Source organism: Leiobunum rupestre, chromosome 11 (genome assembly GCF_980474605.1).
Source record: "Leiobunum rupestre chromosome 11, qqLeiRupe1.1.hap1, whole genome shotgun sequence".
NCBI lineage: Eukaryota > Metazoa > Arthropoda > Arachnida > Opiliones > Sclerosomatidae > Leiobunum > Leiobunum rupestre.
The window spans coordinates 41,190,236-41,204,525 of record NC_143394.1 but is presented as its reverse complement, the minus strand read 5'-3'; the positions used below and the strand labels follow the sequence as shown (position 1 = coordinate 41,204,525).

Sequence of the window (14,290 nt, the reverse complement as noted above, 5' to 3'; positions counted from 1 at the left end):
ATTGAACGCGAATTTTGAGTAGATATTTCATAAGATAAATAGTTGTGATATGACGAAATTAACTAATAAATATCAACCCTGTACCTTTAAATTAAAAAAAAAAAGAAATTTACCAAAATATAAAATTTCACATTGAATGAAAATTTTGTAATGATACGACAAAAATAAAATCCTAAATGTCAAAGTGCAAGGCGTAAAACACGGAGATAATTTGCGAAACAATATTTATGTCTTCTCAAATATAATACGAATACGAAACTATGACACGTTAAACTTGTAAGTATGTAGATTCTAAAACTGGGACAGATGCGTTAATGCAGTCCTTAATATTCTAAACTTCAAAATACATTAATTTCGATACGGGAGGGGCTTATACGCGTGTAATAGTTAGGCGTATGATCAGCTAGAGAATCAACGTATTAACAGGGCGACGACTTAAGTGGGGAGATTGGTAGGTCCTCCATCATCGCGGTAAGAGGCGTCCATTCGAACTGCCTTCTCCCTAAATCAACAATACAGTCAATTTTGGCCAGAGGCAACGGTATTTATGAAAATCGGAAGAGCCGCTGTAAATGAGCCGGGGAGCAGTCATTGTCAAAATACACACTCTTCCCATCTGTTCGGCTCCATTGGTTTTCGTCGGAGCCGTTTGCTCTAACACGCTTCTCCGCATTCTCTCCAACATTATTTATCTGGCAACTTCGTCTCGTCTACAACCGCGCGTGCAGTGACGTATCCTTCCTTTTGACCAATGGCGACCGACGCGCGCGTCTACCGTCCCCAATCGAATAAAAATCAGATTTGATTAGGCGCGGGAAACCCCGAATTCCGCAGATGGGCATCTTGCTACTGTTTTGTCAGTCAGGAAATAAAGCCTATAGCCCCCTCCAACGTTTATCAAAGGGACGCGTTATTCCTTGCATAAACACCCATTTTCAACGCCCGTATTTCACGGCGATAACCGTACAGTAGGCAATAAAGAGGGGTTCAATACAAGCTCCCTTCGGTGGAAAGGTCCGGTTAACTTATACGGACCGGGATAGTGTCGGGGTTAGGTCCGTTAAAGGAGGAACCAATTCGTGATTGGCTCAATTTCCGATTTTACCAAAGCGCCGTTTCTGGGGTTGGGGGTTTCGAGTCTTATTAGGGGCATGACTCTCCCTATTGTCTATCACGAAGGTTTATCTTATATATTTTTAAATCGTTGGAATAAAGGACGATACGGGGATCAACGTTAAGTGTCGCGTAGAATCGACGGCTATACGTTGTATTTGGCGAAGATAAAACCCATCTCCTCCACGCAAATAGAGCGGAACTTTCATCCGTAATCGTCCCTTTTTCGGGGGTCCTTCTCAACCCTCCCCTTCTCTATTGGATAAAAAATACGATGATGTTATGGAGTGAAGAATTTTACGGCAAGACACGTGATAAGTTTTTCGATGGCGGATGGTATAGCCTATCTAGGTGAATATATTCTTCCGCGAAAGCTCCACCGGTTCCGTTAGAGGTTGGGTTGTCGCCGAAGAGTGTAACGAAGGTGATAAGCGTCACCTTAACCAAGTTGAATCGGGTAAGAGCGCGCCTAAAAGTAGTCTTTCCCCCGTCGCCAACCCCGAAAGCCCGACGTTGTACGCTGCCACCTCGAATGAGGAAAATAATGATTTATAAGGGACTAAAAGAGGAAGAGAAGGTGGCCGTCATCTATTACCGGAGTCACCGGTTCCAAGACGCCGTCTCCGCCCAGCCAGCTTCCACCAGAGGACATTCCCCGGTATAAATAAAGTTTAGCCAGAGGATTCCCGCGACCGGACGCTATACGAGGAGGGGCTAGAGCAAAAAAGTCAGAAAAAGTCCGCTTGATTAGGACGAATTCGTCGCGAGGGACTGTGTCGAGGGAGGCGAGACTTTCGCGTCGGGCACCCAAGATGTATACACAGATCCGGGAGATTAGATAGTGGCAAAGGTTGCACTCTTTCGGTTATTAATCAGGATCACTAAGTCCCCAAAAACCCGCCCCCCGAAAGCGCGGTCATTAAAGATATACGTTTTTATTCTACCTGCTCGGACAGGCGGGCTTTAGTCGGACCATAAATATCGCTACGCCACCTTCTAGATCTACAGCCAAGGTGACGATTTCTATCTCAGAGGATAGAACGAGACAAAAACCTTATCTTTTAATCCGACGAACAATACACTTGATTAGAAAGACACCCTACGCGCGCTGGGGGATAGAATTAATCGAAACCTACCGACCAGACTAATCGATATAAATTGATTTCGGGGATCTAGCGGAGATTCCCTTTTATTATTTATCGGTGGCCACGTAGTCCTTGTCGATACCCCGCAGGGGCGTACCGAAGGGGGTTTGATTTAGGGCGAAGAGAGGACTTGATTTGAACCAACTTTATGTATTAACCTTTCAGATTCCTTTGGTGAAGATTTTCTTAATAAAACTTGTCAACAAATCTTCATTTATTCTCAATTGGCTATCTGACTATTATTAGTTTACAATAATTACATTTAGAATTTTTGCTATTTTAACAATTGTTTAATGGATAAAATAATGAAATTAGCTCTAAAAATGTTCTTTCATATAGTTTTTACATAGGTTTCACATTTTGCGCTGCATCCAAAAAAAAATAAATACACATTTTGAACTATAAGATTTAAAATTATCCTTAAATTTTTTAAATACTGTCACTTAGATTTTGCTAAAAATTTCACTTTTTTTAAAGTATCTTTATAAATTGGACGTTTTACCAGTCGATTATTTTACCAAACAAATAAAAAGGGTAGGCTGTATAGACTAGCAACGTTAATTATTTCAAAAGATTACCAGTAGACCATTTTACCAAAATATACACCAGGTAGGCTGTATACAAAGTTAAACTAAAATATTCTCCTCAGCAACAACTTAACATTCGCTAACTATCACAGGTCACAAAAAATATTTTCTTTGTTGATTTTTCTCGCGACGAACCAATGACTAAATTTTAGTCGAATTAAAAAAGTGTCAACGTTTAAACGTGGTGAAGTACATGTACAAGAGGTTGTTAAAAACGTAATACTCGTAAGGCAATGAAAGACACGTTACGACTATTAAGTCCTGCCATATAATTTGACGCGTGGACAAGCAGCGCGGCCAACAACGCCATTAAGTTTACGAATTACGTCATGTAGGGGCATTTATATCGGGGGAGCGCAAAACCCAGACATTATTAAGAGTCTGCCCGAATAAATCATATAAACGATCTTGTTTCCCGAGAAGTAAAACTTCACAGTTTTTATCGAGCTTAGTTAAGCCGGCGACATCGCGAAGACACCTATAAGGTTTTGATAAATCTAAGGTAGGCGTGCGAGGGGTGTCTAAAGCTGCTAAGACCAACGTCGCTCTGACACGAACGTGACAGAATTAATCCAGAAACACCGTATCTCTATTTAACAGGATGAGATTTTAGTCTATAAATAAAGTTTAATCTACGCAAATGTTAGCGTAAAAACCAAGATATACAATATCTACCAAACATCGCGAACAAAAATCTAAAGACGATACTCAGGTAGACCCGCTGCGATTGGTAAACCCGCATCCACGAACCCGAAATCTCATTAGCTATAGCTTCTATCCTATGGCGCGCGAGAGGCAAGGCTTCGGATGGCACTGACTAATGCCTCAGTCGAGGAAGTTTCCAGGAGTTTTGGGATTCTTTCGGCCTTTTTTTTTTCGCTCTTATTTCCGCTATCTCAAAAAGCGGCGGAGCTGAATCTTCCTTTTTCGGAGGGATTCGCTCTAAGTGCCCCAAAGAAATCCCTCTGGCAAGGATAAATTCGAAGTGGGGAGATGGATTGGGGATAAAGAAGAACTTTTAGAGGGGCCTTGCCAAACCCCCTACCCTTCATTCTTAAAAATCTCATTCCTTATATAGAAGCTGCCGCGCAGTTTTTCCAAGCAATAGCTATTTTTGCTAACGTAAAAAACTATTTTTCTTGAAAGCGAAAGCTAAACAAAATGTCATTAATCAAAGTATTATTTTTGGCCACAAATCACCGAAATTACCGAAGACAGTCAGTGTGTGAGTTATAAACATTACGTCTTTCGTTAAGCAATATTTGGGTTGGTGCTAATAGCGAGTTTAGCGTCAGGGGCATCTTTACTTCATCAAAAATTAAAATGCCGCGTCTAAACAAAGGCGTTAATTGTCATTTTTCACTTAAAATTAATTCGATCAATAAGTGTACCAGAGCCACAGTTAAAAATAATTAATTCGCGTTGAAAAAACGTTATTAATCGAGGTACAAAAATAACTTTCTTTAAAACCCAGTAAAACGTTTATATTTTAGAAAGCTGTTCTATTTTTACGAAATTAGACTCATCACTTAAAATTACTTATAAGTGTAGATTTAAAAAAGTACAAAATAAATTACACATTATATTATATTTGTGGTAATATCAAGTTTGAAAATAATAAGATTTTAAAAATTTTCTTTTCCAATTATGATTATATTTCAAATAATATTTCATAACTAATATTAAATTCCCTGGCGTTTGAGGCATATTTTCAAACTCCATTATTATTACATATTTACCACGAATCGTTACAGTTCTGCCTAAACCAGAAGAAAATTTAAAACATAATATTACTTAAGTATAGACGAAATAAAATTATTTAAAAAAATTTCAATACACGCAATTAATTTTTATATCTGTAGAAATATATATATATATATTTTTAAAATTAAACATTTATCTTGCGTAAAGGTTCGTTGATATTGAAGAAAAAGTGTGTGACAGAAGTTATATCTGGCTAGAGATGTCTTTTCACAATTTCTACCGGTTTTTTTTTCGGTCGCTTCCTGGAGACTTACGCTCGGGAGAAATGGTTAGAATGGTCGGTTCTCTTTTGAAGAGAGGCAAAAATAGAAAACGGAAATGTGCCGAGACGATTCTTGTTCGAAAGTTCCGTCTTCAAACTTTCTATCACGCAAAAAATTGCTCGTTTTTGGGAGAAACAGCGAAGAATGGACGATTGGAAAAATGTTTCAAAAAAACCTCTTTTGAAAGTCATGGCTAACAGAAAACTGTAAAAAAATGGTTCCCATGACTTTGAAATTTACCACAATGTTTGTTAAGTCAGAATTATTGATTTGGTATTCTTTATTTTAATATATGTTTCTATAAAATAAATTGAATAAAAAGTTTAAAAAAAAAATAGAATATGTTGTCACAAAACACGGCTTTATTAGTTTATTCTTCGCGCGCGCTCGTAGACTTAAGAAGCAACATATTATATTTTTTACTTTTTATTCTTTTTATTTTACAGTAACATCTATTGATAATAATTTTGGTTGTCAAAAACATTAAATCGAAATAACTGTATTTGTATTTTTCATTTACTTCAAAATAAATTCCATTGTTTAAAAAATATGTAAGTTACACAAAAATTACAAAGATGTTTAATATCTGATTTGGTATTTCTTATTTATTCCAGAATAAATTCATCGCTTCAAAAATATGAGTTATAGAAATAATTTACAAGAATGCCTGTTAAATAGGATTTATTTAAAATCTTTCATTTATTTCAAAATATATTAATTGCTTAAAAATTAAATAATTTATAATTTTAATAACTTGCATATTTATCAAATTGTGAAAGTATTTCCAAAATAAATTCAAAATTAGTAATAAAAATAATTTACCAAAATTTCAAAAATCAGAATTATTGTTGAACGTTCATTTATTTGAAAATAATAAAATACGACACAGGAAACACAAATTTAAATTAAATTTATTTTAAAAATAGTCAGTTTACAAAACGCAACGTTTTTGCCAAACTAATAAATATTTTATTTAAACATTCCCATTATAATCGGGTTTTTTTCCATGGATGCAATTAAGAATTAAATATTTACAAAATTACAAAAATAATTTACAAAAATGTGTGTAAAATAAGAATGAATGATGGGTACTCATTAAAATTAATTTATTTTCAAGGTTGGAAAAAATAAAATACCAAAGACTTATAAAAAAAAGTTCATTTAATTTAGCACAATTCACTATTGAATAAAAGTTATGAAAATAAATATTTTTTCGTAATAAAATACTACATATGCAAAATAGTATCTTAATTTAACATTTTTAAATTGGTTTATAATAAGAAATAATATAAAAAAAACACTTTTAAACAAGTCAACAATTCAGTGTACAGCAAAACGATGGAATGAAAAAGAGCCAACACCGGACACGCAGCGCCATCTATCGAACATATTCCTAACTAAAGTCACGAAAAATTCCCTAAAATATTTATTCCGCCAATATTAGCCGAATTACAGTTGCTTTGTCGGAACTAATAACAATTAGGCCAAATTAAATTAAATTCTTTCAAAAAAAATACCCTATAAACCCAATCATTTTTCGAATACAGCAATTAGGTGCTGAGGGTAAAGTCAATATTGATGGTGGGTAGGAACAGGCACCTAAGCCCGTTCAAACGGTAAGAAATACCGGAACATAAATATGTAACATAACCCTGACGGTGGAATATAATTTACGATCCCCGTTATTTATCCAACAAATTCCTAATGCCAAAATTATAAAAGTTCAAGTTTCCCAAAGTCATTTTTCATAAACGTGTCGGGCTTCGGTCGAAGGGTTTGGGTTGGAGTTGGGATTGGGGGGTGCGCACACCGACAGAGGGGGGTCCAAGATAAATTAGCCAGAAAAGGGGTTCCCGAGATTTTTCCAAACGCGAGTGAAAAGGCATCGTACCGCGTAGGACTACAATAAAGCTGGAACTAGGCGAATCGGTGCGCTATTGAAATATAGGAAATGTCAGATTAAACTAAAGCCACTAAAACACACATTAGGTCTTGATGAATGTTCAGTCAACGAAGGCGGTCCGCGCACCGTCACATCGATCATGTCGCCGAGAGGAGCCCGCGGATAAAACCTTTCCCCAAAAAGGAGAGATAAAATATATTCAGCCTGACAGAGAAAGGCTAAAAAAGAACGCCCAATAATCTGGGGCTTAGGACCCCAAAGCTTGATCAATAACGTCGGGGATTTATACGCAGTTTGGGAAAAGAAAAAACAAAGCTAAAAAAATGTTTAAAATATTGCCCGGATTACCGAGGACATCGTATACAAGTTCCACGCTCTTCGTCACTGTCCGAGGTGTATTTTAATTATGGGGTTCAAAGGTTAAACTATTTAAATTAGGATTAAATGGCCAAATAACTGTCGCTAACAGTAAGAATGGATTGATTTTGCTATTAAATTACGATTGATCTGTACTTGCTATTAGTTAAATTGTTTGTATAAATGAGTGTAGTACTGGTACAATTTGAGTTCAAGTTCAATATGTACTTCAGCATTATATCAAACGAATTAAATTAAAGCATATTTTGGAAATAATTCTGGCCACGATGTTTTGAACCAGGGAAAATTGACAAGTGAACACAGCTATCTCATTTATCTGGTATAATAAACACACTTAGTTACTTAGGTCAAATTTGTAGATGAGGGCAAGACCATACTCATTTACGGGTAAAAATTTTAAACACACCATTGTATACAGTGAAATAACAATGTCGCATTTATCCTGTAAATATTTCATTTATATTATTACTATATTTTGAAATATACTCTGTTCACGTAGGTTACCTTAGCTATATTCTGGAACTTAAAAACGATGAATATTAAACCGAAAACTTGGAATAAATGTAAGTCATACCGAATATCAATAATCTTTGCGGAAAATTAATTAATAAATAAATAGTACTATTTAATGCTGAAGTTATACATATATTCAAATATGTAACAGTACCGATATTAAGTTTGTCAATTTATTATAAATAGGCCTATTAAATGGTTAACTAATTATTTAATTAAAGGATATAACAGTACTGATATTAAATTGGTTTATTAACACAGGTGTAAGTTCTTGAAGTACAAAGGTTAATCTATGTCGGGAATAAGTCCTTCTAATACAATTTCACAATTTTCCCCTACCGACGGCAGCAGGCGCTAAAGCGTCTAACCAATGAAAATTGTACACTTAAATTTTTTTAATTAACACGGGTGTAAGTACAAAGGTCATTCTAAGGTTAATCTATGTCGGGTATATGGTGTATTCTCGTGACGTCATCATCGCTGTAGTGGAAGGCTAGTGTCATCCCTCTTTTCCCCATAGCTATCTACATTAGAGCAATGGCCGCCATCTTCTCGTGAATACCACCTATAAGTCCTTGAAGTACAAAGGTCATTCTAAGGTTAATCTATGTCTGGTATAAGTTCTTGAAATACATTGAAGTTAATCTATGTAAATAAAGGTTACACTGTGTAAACAAAACGTTAATATTTTTATCGAAACAACAAAATTCAATGCCACCCCAGGAAGAACCATAACGCAAAATGTCTAAATAGACCAATCGGGGTAGCAATAAAAGACTACTTGCAAACGGCGAGCGAGGGTAGAAGAGAGGAGAGAGCTAGGATTGGGTTGGGCGGCAGATGGGTCACGCGGGGACGCTGCGCCGGCGACTCCGCCTATCGGGGAACCTAAGAATTAATTATATATGGTGGGAACACCGCCCTGCGCTAGGCGCTGAGCCAAATCTTTGGACAGCTCGCTTTCTTTCCACCGATAGCCCTGCGCGTAAAAAGAGGGCTTGTTCGAATTGAGCGCAATCTATTAGAAAAATGTCCAAAATGTTAACACCTCAAATTTAATTTAGATGTTAGAATGACCCAACAATAGCGTAGTATAGTATGTCAAATTCCCTATTTGGCAAATGTTCGATTTTTCCGGACAGTCTTAAGGGATGACCGCAGATTTTTGGTGGACTTTAGATCAAGTTATTAAGCCAAATAAGTGAACTTTGCTTTGCCGTTGTAGTGTCGTGATCAATTGTTTTTAAATTGCGTATTTTTCACGTTAGAGGCGCTTAACTTTCTGTAATACGTCCATTTATACCTCAAGTACTCCACACAACATTAGTAAATATTTCGACTATCTGACACACCAATAGCACATACTTATAGACTTATGGTAGTAATTTTAGGATAGGTCTATTTGTTAATTTAAATAAAGATTTCATATAATATTTAACATTATATTATATATTATAAGTTATAGCCTTGTTTATTCAGAAAGAAACTAATTAACATAATGAAATATATAGATTTTATATTAGCACAGAAAATCTCGAGGGGTCGGACACTTGCCATTATTTTGTACGGGATTTCGGGATTTCGTAGAGATTTTGGCGATTTTATCATTACTTTTTGAAGTTATTTTGGGATTTCAATGTTAATTTACCACAGAGAGAGAGTTTAGAGATTTTGCGATTTTAGACAAAGTGTACGGCATTTTGGTAAATGTCCGACCCCTCGGAAAATCGCGATATTTAACTTACTGCCAATGATATGACTAAATGCAAGTGGTAAAATTTAAATAATTAATTCAATTTCATTCAAAGGAAAAACTACGAAACAAAAGTAGATAAAACAAGAAAATTATTCTAATAACTCTGAAAAAAACGAACCCCGCCTTTTCCGTGTAATACCGGTACGCACTATAATTATTAGTTAATTTCGTATTAACTACTGTAGAAACCCCGCGAACCCCTCCAACGTACAAGTTCTCTCAAGTTAAGTATAGAAAGCGTTATTGGTGAAAGTTCTTTTTAGGAACTGCTCGCACCAGCGAACACGGGAACCTTTTGCCAATCTCCAAACAATCACATTAAAACTAAAGCCCCTCTTCTACTAAAATTCCCGAGGAGGGTGGGGCTAAGGTAAGGGGGAGTGAAGGCCCGAAAATTCATTTCGCGCTCGGCTGGAGCGCGTCCGACGAGCGGGAGAGTCTGCATCTCTCTTCGGACCAAGATGTAAAAGGACGGAGCTCGACGGAGCGCGCATGAAGGAGAGGCCGCCATCTTGGATGGCTCCCCCGAGAGCGCGCGAGATGGGGAAAACCTATTAGAAAACGAGTTATAAGGCCCCTCTTTTCGGATGGCCCGATATACTCAGTCGTATAGATATAAAACATACACCTTTATTTCGAGAGAGCAAATCATTTAATACGTCCAACTATGTTCCTTTTTCGGGCTTAAAAAAAGGTGGTTTACGAGTTATCTTCTGTTTGAAGGGTTAACTTATGACGCAATTTGCGTCTCATTTAATGCGCTAATAAATTTTACGCGTTTTAAAACAATAGGAGCAGTGTGCCGCTAGTGGTGTTTTGGGGGCACGCCGGGTCAATGGCGACCCTTCTTCGGGTTGTTTGAAATACTGGACGCGTTATTTTAAAAGTTTTACTTTCACGTTTTTATTTACGACTTTTCTTAACTGATTTTATTCTGGTTTCAAGTTAATTTTAACACGAGTGGTTGCGGGAGTCTCTTACGAAGATAAGGAAGAATATAAAACATCAGTTTTCAATAGGGAACCATGTTGGATAGAATTTTCTTTCAACGGGAAAAAGCATGGGTGACGTCGTGTGACGTCGAACTGTTAGCTCCCTAAAGACGTGAATTTTCCACTAATTCACGAATTAGCTTAAACCGCATCACGACCCCGAATTTACCGCGTGTATTTAACGATGTAATATGTGAAAATTACTCTACGTAATTACATTAACTTATTTAGGCATTTAAAAAATTTGCAGTTGTAACAGTTTTAAAAATAACATTAGATTATACTCAGTTGCAGGTTAAGAAAGGCAAAATATCTAGTACATTTGGCGGAAAGATACTAGCATGAATTTCCGGTAATTTCAAATTTCATCTATTTTCTGTTGAATTCCTGAAGCTTCCTACGCGTGTTATGATAATCCATTTAAGAAATGTCTATTGCGTTAATTTCAAAGATATCAATAAATATTAAATGTAGATTACTTTTTTAAGTTTCATTATAGCGTATCCTAAACCATCATCAAATCGCACGTTTATGCACGTCAACGTGGTAATCTCGGCATCACCCGTTCTATACTTACCCTGGACTCGTCAAACGGATTGTTTTTAGGTATGCCTCACTTTTAGTACTAAAAATAAATTATTAAAGCTGTTGTAAAATCTTACCTATGTTAATTAATTAATTATCACTTTGTAACATCACGCAATAAACGGTATTTCCCAAAAATATATAACGCGCGCAGTTATACTTAGAAATTCAACCGTAAACAGGTCAAATTCGAAATTCCCGCCGCCGATTTACCGGAAATTCGTGCTGGTATATTTCCGTCATATGTACCATTTTCATTACGTAATTTAACATGATTTTTTTTATCAAGAACTTGAGTGTTAAGTCCACAACTTGTGAGATCTTTGTGAAACCAAATTGAAACGATCTGCTTAGTCATTTATGTAGACATTTAAAGGAAATTGGTTTAAGAACCAGGCCCGGTGGACGGGCTTATTATTATTCTAGATATTTGTTAACCTGCTAAGCAAATAAACCCAAAATCTAAGTTATATGAGTTATAATTGTTACTATAATGTTTATATTTTACGTTGTAATAATATAAAAGAAAAATAAAGTTCGGTTAGGAATCCATCTTAAATCTAAATCCCGAAAAGGCCGTTACAGCGATTAAATTTAACTGAACAATTATTGTATTACCATTATTTCACTGTTAAGCAATTATCGCGATTCAAGGCTATTCAATAAAAACTACAAAAAAAATAGTGACAACAATAGATCATTATTATCATTCTTGAAATAATTTTAGGTATGTTAATTTTCCGGAAAAGTAAAATGCGGAAAATTTTCCGCAAATCGGAAAAATAAAAATTTGAAACATAAATTACCTTTTAAGGGTTTTTAATGTTTTTAACTTTTTATCGATATAAAATGTCTAATATCAGTAAACATACTACAAAACATTAATAGCGTTACATTGTTAATCAATTTAAAGCTAGTCTAGAGGTTTAGTTTTACTTTCAGATTCGAAAAGATGAGGCGAAAATGCCGCTTTATTTCAATTTGCAAACAATATATTAGACTAATCATGGAATGAAAACTTTTTTTTATTTTTTTCGGAAAAATACGGAAAATTTTCCGGAAAAACGGCCTCGGTCATTTTCCGGAAAATTTTCCGACTTACAACACTAAATAATTAACTTTCTTAAAAATGGAACAAATTTGTATCTATTATCAAGGGTTAGGCCTAACAGAAACCAAAGATTACATAATAGCGATTATCGTTATGACGTAATTGAGTGATTTCAACCTTTGAAAATATACTATAGAAATTAAGTCTAAATCCGAGGGGATAGTCACTCGTAATAAGTTTCTACACCTAATTAATGATTTTCGAAAGATGTTCTGTGAATTCCATAGATTTATAACAATTTTTCGGTGATGGTTAGTGAGTTCTAACAATTTTTCGGTGATGGTTAGTGAGTTCTAACAATGTTTACGTGATGGTTCGATAGTTATAACAATTTTTATGTGATGGTTGGATAGTTCTAACCATGTTTACGTGATGGTCAGTGATTCCTAAAAATGTTTCGGTGGTGGTTAGTGAGTTCTAACAATGTTTATGTGATGGTTGGCTAGTTCTAACAATGTTTGTGTGATGGTCAGTGATTCCTAAAAATGTTTCGGTGGTGGTCAGTGATTTCTAACAATGTTTCGGTGGTGGTCAGTGATTTCTAACAATGTTTCGGTGGTGGTCAGTGAGTTCTAACAATGTTTTTGTGATAGTAAGTTCTAACAATGTTTTTGTGATAGTAAGTTCTATCAATATTTATGTAATGTTCAGTGATTCTAACAATTTTTCAGCGATGGTCAGTGATTTCTAACATTTCTTTGTCATTTTTGTGATTGCCAGTGATTTTCCACAATTTTTCGGTGATCGTCAGTTATTTTATTACATACGATTTTTACAGGGTATACTTAAGTGATTATCCCCTCGTCGGAATATTATATATTTCTAATGAATTCTATAGAACATTGGGTTTTTTTCTGTAGTCATTAAAAAAACTAAATATTTCGAGATATTTCAATAGTAAAGTAATATTAGACTTGCTATACATTTAAATTTTATAGATCTATAGATTTGTTTGGATCTAGTGAATTTTTTTTCACATTTTAGAAGCTAACATGTAATGCTTCTTAAGACTTAATTATTTTTGAAATTTACGATCTCTGATCGTTAGTATAGTAAAATGTTTTGTTAACCAACCGAATACTCGTAAAGTGACTTACATTAATATAAGGAAACTAAGATTTACCCAACGAGAGCAGTGAGCATCTCCAAATCTATTAAAAAATATCCTTTTTTACCTAATGTATTTTTTAAATTGTTAGGTGGACTAACTAAAGTTAAACTGATACTTTAAACAATTTAGGAAGGTTAAAGGTTATTAAGGAAATTTGGCAAATAATATAAGAAATTTAATTTTTTTTTGGCTTTCAATATTTTAAAAACCCGAAATTGGTTTTCAGAAAAAAAAGGATAATTTTAAGACTTGAGTTTTTTATTCCGTTGTATTCGAAAAACTTTTCATAGCAGTAAATTACAGGTAACTCTTACTGCCATTAGACACGTGTATGATATTACCACCTACAGATTTTGTACAGGTTGATTTAATATTTTGCTCACCATGATTTAAATTTTACGTTATAGATATCATTTGGCGGCTCAGCAATAAATAATTCCTCAATTTACTTAGCGAGTTAGGCTATTATAAAAACTTAATTTAAATGAAATAAATGTAATACTAACGTAAAGATGGTATCAGCGTGGGATAAACTTACAATGTTAGAGGGAGAGGCTTTAACGTATAAAAATAGCTCGCTTCTGATTGGCAATTGAAGGTTACGTCACATCCATTGTGTTCGCGATCGCAATGGCGGCCAAAAGCCAGATTATTTTCAAAAATACCACTATAAAACTCATATCAACTTATCAACTATGGCAACGATGAAGCGATACTGCAATACCTCCAAAATGGTATATTATTTTTCCCATTATAAATAAAAATAAGCCTAATTTAACTAATACCATTATTTCAGATCAAGAAAAGAATGTTATGTAATACAATATAGTGGGCGAAATAATTTCTAAATATAATTAAATATCAGAATTTTAGAAATTAGTTTTTTAGCCATAACACTTTTAACTTCAAACGTTAATAAACGCGACAAATACCCGCCAATAAATAACCCCGTTAATTTTAAAAAAGACTAATTTCGTATACGTGTAGGATAATTTTATAGGCAAAATAGGCCTAATGAAATAAACCAAGGCTTAAGTCGTAGCTATACCCCCAAAAAGGGCGTTAGAAA

The 14,290-nt window shown here is 34.8% G+C and overlaps 1 protein-coding gene across 2 annotated transcripts in view; it reads right to left on the bottom strand.

Moving 5' to 3' along the window:
- Window positions 1–14,290, bottom strand: part of LOC149922856 (uncharacterized) — a 296,008-nt gene that overhangs the window by 198,735 nt on the left and 82,983 nt on the right. The window lies entirely within an intron of this gene.